Source organism: Coenobita brevimanus, chromosome 16 (genome assembly GCF_032717465.1).
Source record: "Coenobita brevimanus isolate Jiangsu-jjx chromosome 16, ASM3271746v2, whole genome shotgun sequence".
Taxonomy (NCBI): domain Eukaryota; kingdom Metazoa; phylum Arthropoda; class Malacostraca; order Decapoda; family Coenobitidae; genus Coenobita; species Coenobita brevimanus.
The window spans coordinates 26,989,652-26,996,648 of record NC_136969.1 but is presented as its reverse complement, the minus strand read 5'-3'; the positions used below and the strand labels follow the sequence as shown (position 1 = coordinate 26,996,648).

Sequence of the window (6,997 nt, the reverse complement as noted above, 5' to 3'; positions counted from 1 at the left end):
CCACCCAGCGCTGTAAATGGTTTCTTGGCTTACAGGAAACCATTTGGCTTGTCACTCAATGTAAAACCACCTGTAAAGGAATAAAAAGCAATAAGAAGTGACAGGAAAGATGGGAGAAATAGGAAGAGAGAAGGGTAGGCACAGAAAAAGAATGATGAAGGCTACGGAAGAAGTAGGCAGCACTACATCAAGTGAGTGGATGATTTTTATTTTCTTATTTTTTCTTCTGTTGTTTTTTTGCTTGTTTTTGTTGTCTTTTTTTATTTTCTTGTTATTTTTTCCTTCTGTTTTGTTTTCTGTTATTGTCTTAGTTGTTTTTATTTTCTTATTCTACCGGGTGTGATTTTTGGCCAGCAGGAGAAGAGCTTTTGTTTTCATGGGCTGGGTAGCACTTCTTCGTGACTAGCGTTGTCTTTATGTGTGCTGCTTGTGTAATATCTGTCACCATAAAGAAAAAGAAAATGAAAATCTGGCATCTCCTCCCCTTCCTCCTTTTTTCTCTCCTTCATTTTCTTCTTTCCTTCCTTCTTTCTTTTTTCTTCTTTCTTCCTATCCTTCCTTCCTTCCTTCCTTCCTACCTTCCTTCTTTCTTTCTTTCTTTCTTTTCCACTCCTTCATTTCCTTCTTTCTTCCCTTATTTTATCTTTCTCTTCCCTTTCCCTTCTTCTTCCCTCCTTCCCTCCCTCTCTCTCGTCCATGTCCCTCCACCATTCCTTCTCTCTCCTATCTTTCCTTCCCCCTCCTCCCTCCCTCCCTCCACCCTCTTTCTCCCATTCCTTTTTCGTTTCTCTTCATTTCTTCCTTCATCTTTCCTCTTTCCTTCCATCTTCTCTCCATCTTCCTTCATTTTTCCTTTCCTCTCCCTTTTCGCCCCCTCTTCTTTCCTCCTTCCTTCCTATTTCCTTCCCGTTTCTCTCCTTCCTCCTTCCCTCTACATTCCTCTTAATCTGCCTTTTTCCTTCCTCTTTCTTTCCCCCTTCACCTTTCCTTCCTCTCTCTCTCTCTCTCTCTCTCTCTCTCTCTCTCTCTCTCTCTCTCTCTCTCTCTCTCTCTCTCTCTCTCTCTCTCTCTCTCTCTCTCATGCCCTTCATTTCTTTCCTTCTCTCCACTTCCTGTTTCCTTCATCGTATTCCTCCCTCCTTCACATTTTCTTCCTCATTTTGTCATATTCTTTCCCTCTTCCCTCCATCTTCTTTCCCTCTCTTTCCTTCCTTCCGTCGTTTCCTCCATCTGCTTTCTCCCTCCACTCTTTCATTCTTCATTCCTTCCCTCCATCCTTCCTTCCCTACCTCCCTCAATCCCTCCTTCCTTCCTTCATTCATTCCTCTACTCACTCTGTTTCTCTTCTCTCCTTCCCTCCTTCCATTCTATATCTTCCCCCCTCCTTCTTTCTCCCTCCTTCCCTCCCTCCTGTGTCCTTCCTTCTCGTCTCCTTCCTTCCTTTTTCTCCCCTTCTCCTTCTCTCCTTGGCTGTTTTTCCCTCCTTCTCTCCATCCTGTTTCCTTCCTCCTCCCCCCCCTTCCTTTTTCTCTCCCTCCCTCCATTTTTTCCCTCCTTCCCTCCCGCCTGTGCCCTCCCTCCTTCTCTCTATCCCTCTTTCTCTCCTCTTCTTTCCCTCCTTCTCTTCCTTCTTTCTTTCTCTCCTCTTCCTCCTTTCTTCTTTCTCTCCTCTTCTTCCTTCTTTCTCTCCTCTTCCTCCTTTCTTCTCTCCTCTTCCTCCTTCCTTCTTTCTCTCCTCCCCTTCTTCCTTCTTTCTCTCCTCTTCCTCCTTCCTTCTTTCTCTCCTCTTCCTCCTTTCTTCTTTCTCTTCTCTCTTCCTCCTTCCTCCTGCCTATGTTCTTCCTTCTTCTCTTCTCCTCCTCTCTTTCCTTCTCTCTCCTCTACCTTTTTCCTTCTTTCTCGACTCCTTCCTTCTTTCCTCCCCTCCTTCCTTCTTTCTCTCCTTCCCTCCTCCTTCCCTCCCTCCGTAACCTTCCAATACCGCCTCACAACGACACTCCCATTGAACCGCGACCTCCTACCTCACCTGAGAGAGAGAGAGAGAGAGAGAGAGAGAGAGAGAGAGAGAGAGAGAGAGAGAGAGAGAGAGAGAGAGAGAGAGAGAGAGAGAGAGAGGTGAAAGATGGAGCCTAGGAGAGAGCAAGAATGAAATTGAAAGGGGAGAGCAAGGGAAGAGGACAGTGAGAAATGTGAGAGAGAGAGAGAGAGAGAGAGAGAGGGGGGGAGAGATACACACACACACACACACACACACACACACACACAAAACACCACCACCACCACCACAACCACAACCACCACACAGTACCACAGCCTCACCCTATCTCCTAGTACGGTACACGGTGCACCCATGCGTTAGAGATAGCTCACTTTTGACCATGTTCGTAGGAGAGAGAAAAAAAGAGAGAGAGAGGGAGTGTGTGTGTACTGTCCTTTACTCCTTCACTCCCCTCTTTCACTCCCCTCCTTCACTCCTTCACTCCCCTCCTTCACTCCTTTACTCCCCTCCTTCACTCCTTTACTCCCCTCCTTTACTCCCCTCCTTCACTCCTTTACTCCCCTCCTTCACTCCTTTACTCCCCTCCTTCACTCCCCCCTTCACTCCTTTACTCCCCTCCTTCACTCCTTTACTCCCCTCCTTCACTCCTTTACTCCCCTCCTTCACTCCTTCATCCCCCCTTTACTCCTTTACTCCCCTCCTTCACTCCTTCATCCCCTCTTTACTCCTTTACTCCCCTCCTTCACTCCTTCACTCCCCTCCTTCACTCCTTCACTCCTCTCCTTCACTCCTTCACCATGTCGTTTGGATCGTTCTATAATACCTTCATTTTAACTTGGTGATTTTCGTCCTTTTGCAGCTTGTTTCACGTTGTTCAGTGCTAGAAATAAGACAATACTACGGCTCTGCATCCATTCCATAGCACATCTTCGTGACTAGCACCGTATTCTAGTGCCAATCTGTTGTTTAAAAGTTCAAAATAGATGGCAATATAAGACAGTACTAAGGCTCTTCATCCTTTCCATAGCACTTCTTCGTGACTGGCACTATATTCTAGAGCTAATATATGGTTTTAAAGTTCAAGATAGATAGATAGATGACAATAAAAAACAATACTAAGGCTCTACATCCTTTCCGTAGCACTTCTTCGTGACTAGCATCATATTTCAGCGTTCATCTACTGTTTCAGCTCAAGATGGAGAGATGGTAATTTTTCGCCAACTTAAAGTGAACGGGGTATATAAAAATCGCCAGGAAGTAGCATGCCCCCTTCATTTCGTGTGTTCCAGTAAAAGTATGTAAGATCTTCAAAGCATTAATTTTATGTACGTGAGCAGGTGTGCCAGGTAGATAAGGCTAATTGCAAAGTGACTTCAGGTAATGCCAAAGAACGAGGACCTAATTTGAAAGCCTACAGGTGGGAGAGGTAGCAAGGAAATTTTGGCCCACTTCTGTCTTTTTTATTGCAGCTTATTTTTTCTTTTTTGTTTTATTGGGTTTATTATTCCTCTGTTGGTTTAATTGATCCTTTGTTGAGTATTATTTTTTCGTAGCGTCATTATTGTTGGAAAATATAGATAGAGATATTATTCTGAAGGGCAAGTGAGTTATAGGAAGGAGTATACAAACACATTATACTTTTCCATACTAAAATATACCGTATGATTCCCGAAGACATATTCGTATATAATAATAATAATAATTAATAATAATAATGGCCAACGGCCATACCACGTTGAGTACACCGCTCCCCGTTCGATCAGCGAAGTTAAGCAACGTTGGGTCTGGTTAGTACTTGGATGGGTGACCGCCTGGGAACATCAGATGCTGTTGGCATCCCTACGTCAAGTGGGGTTGGTGGAGGATTAGTGCCCCTCCCTGTAAAACAATTAACTCTAAGCCCTTGGCCACCCTGTCTGGGATACATGGCGTCTGGCAATGAATGAATGAATAATAATAGAATGGGTTGGAATTTTGCCTCATCATTAGACTGGAATAAAGATGATGGTGGTGATGATGATGATGATGATGATGATAAGGAGGAGGAGGAGGATAATGATGGTGATGATGCTGATGGTGATGATGGAGGTGATAATGATGGTAGCAATGGTGATGATGATGATGAGGATGGAATGATGATGAGGAGGAGGAGGAGGAGGATGGTGAAGGTGATGGTGATGATGATGGTGACCGTGAACATACAGACACTATAATCTACACTGTAATTCGGGCAGACACGCTGGCATCTCATAAACGAAAAGAAAATACAGGAGAGAGCGCCAATTCTCCCGTTAACGCAATCAACAGCGCTCATTATTTTGGCGTATATTATCAGTAACGCATTCTCTGGCGTTAGTATACAGATAACGCTTGTGTTGCCCTCGAAATACACTGAGATATACACTTGGGAATACTCAGAATACACTTAACATGTCTGTGTATACTTTTATCGTTTTATACCCGAGAAGTGTATCTGAATATTTGATAATTCTACACCTGAATTACCTGTGTTATTATCGAGCCTTCCGGAACCATAATTACGACAGGTGGACCCAAGATTAGACTACACCTGCTCTGATCATTAACCTGGCAGTTTAGAGAGAGAGAGAGAGAGAGAGAAATAAACAAACCAGGGTGGAAACTTTACATCTGGCCTCAGGTGGTAAAGGTATAATTAAAATGAAAAAAAAAAAGGTCGTGATAGGCAATGTAAAAAAATATTGAAATAGAAAACATATACTCTGGCAAATTCTATAGTATTTTCACAGCAACTTGGCCCAGATTTTCGTCCATTTGCTGCTAATTTGACAGTGTTCAGGGGCGGAAAAAGGCAGTGCTACGGCTCTACACACACACACTTCTTCGTGACTAGCATCATATTCCTGTCAGTCTGTGTATGTCTCTGGCAACACACACACACACACACACACACACACACACACACACACACACACACACACACACACACACACACACACACACACACACACACTCCGTCAACATATATTCACCTTGTTTCCCCTCTATTGTGTGTATCCAATTTCGTTCAACAAATACTCTATCCATTCGACCCCCCCCCCCCGTGTGGAGGAAATTCTTACCCCCCTCCTTATCAGCGGGGGGGGGTATTGTAATTGACTGTTTATTTATTTCCTTGTTTATTTGTGTGGTGTAGTTGTTGTTAGTGTGGGGAAAGGGAGGTGATGTGTTGATGCTGCTGCTGCTGCTGATGATGGTGGTAGTGGTGATGATGATGATGATGGTGTTGGTAATGATGATGATGATTGACATGATAATGATAAGTGATGATGATGGTGATGACGATGACTGACAAATGATAATGATAAGTGATGATGATGATGATGATGATGGTGGTGGTGGTGGTGATGGGGGTGATAATGACTGACAGATGATAATAAGTGATGATGATGATGATGATTTAAGATGATAAACGATAATGATAATAATAATGAAGATAATGATAAATAAATAAATAAATAAAGGGCGTGTATATGAAGTGAATAACTTTTTTTATCATACACATCAGTGAACAAAAAATCAGAATTCCATACCAATATTTTTTTGACAATTCGTTTCCCTAAATCTCTCTCTCTCTCTCTCTCTCTCTCTCTCTCTCTCTCTCTCTCTCTCTTTTAGTTGCATTAAAAAAAACTCAGAAATCCATCTTTTTTGTGTTTTTTTTTTCCTTGTGTGTTTCCTTGAAGTAATGGCTTTCTTCTGTCAGTCTATCTATCCATCTTTCTATCTGTCTGTCTATCCATCTTTCTGTCTATCTATATGTCTATCCATCTCTATCCATCTATCTATCTATTTTTTTCTGTAATATCCTTTGTGGCGTTGGTCATTTTGTAGAAGGTAATTTTGGTGTTAATGTTTTATATATTTGTTCAAAGTAATTTTTATTTGCTTTTTTACTTAGATTTTAGCCAGTAGTAGGAGTAGAAATAGTAGTAGTAGTAGTAGTAGTAGTAGAAATAGTAGTAGTAGTAGTAGTAGGAGGAGGAGGAGTAGGAATAGTACTGCTAGTAGTAGTAGTAGTAGGAGGAGGAGGAGTAGGAATAGTACTGCTAGTAGTAGTAGTAGGAGGAGGAGGAGGAGGAGTAGGAATAGTACTAGTAGTAGTAGTAGTAAGAGGAGGAGGAGGAGGAGGAGGAGGACTAGTAGTAGTAGTAGTAGTAGTAGGAGGAGGAGGAGGAGGAGGAGGACTAGTACTAGTAGTAGTAGTAGTAGTAGGAGGAGGAGGAGGAGGAGGAGGAGGAATAGTAGTAGTAGTAGTAGTAGTAGTAATAATAATAATAATAATAACAATAGAAGTAGTTGTATTAATAGTAGTAACAGTAGTAGTAGTAGTAGTTATTGTTATTCTTGCTGTAATTAATTGTTTGTTTGTTTATTTGCTTGGCTTGTTTTGCTGACTCATCACTGTGCTTGTTACGGCCTTTGTTAATTGTTTCAGATCTCTCTCTCTCTCTCTCTCTCTCTCTCTCTCTCTCTCTCTCTCTCTCTCTCTCTCTCTCTCTTTCTCTCTCTCTCTCATAATAATAATAATAATGCTAATAATAATAATGGTAGTAATAGTAATAATAATAATAATAATGATAATACGATGGTGATGATGATAATACTAATAATAATGATAATAAATGCAGTTATAGCCACTAACATTAGAGAGAGAGAGAGAGAGAGAGAGAGAGAGAGAGAGAGATTAATCAGACATACATACTTACATTGTCCCTGGATATCTTCTCTTTATCACTTATCGCCACTTTTTGAACAATTCTTTATTATATTTATTTATTTATTATATTTATTTATTATGGTAAAGGGTAATGCAGTTTTTATCCTCATTTATTTTTACTGTTTCCATTAAGTCCAAAGTTTTTTTTTTTTTACCACCTCAGTGTAAAGAAAAGTTGTAATTCATTTTCTTATATATGTTTCACTCGTTTTTCATTATTAGAGTTAAGGTTTTCTGAA

General features: G+C 41.3%; 1 non-coding gene across 1 annotated transcript; it reads left to right on the top strand.

The window, feature by feature from the left end:
- The first annotated feature begins 3,716 nt into the window (after positions 1 to 3,716).
- Positions 3,717 to 3,835, top strand: LOC145391114 (5S ribosomal RNA). Its single transcript, XR_013895790.1, has one exon. It is a non-coding gene; the product is annotated as a 5S ribosomal RNA (ribosomal RNA).
- Positions 3,836 to 6,997: the final 3,162 nt, after the last annotated feature.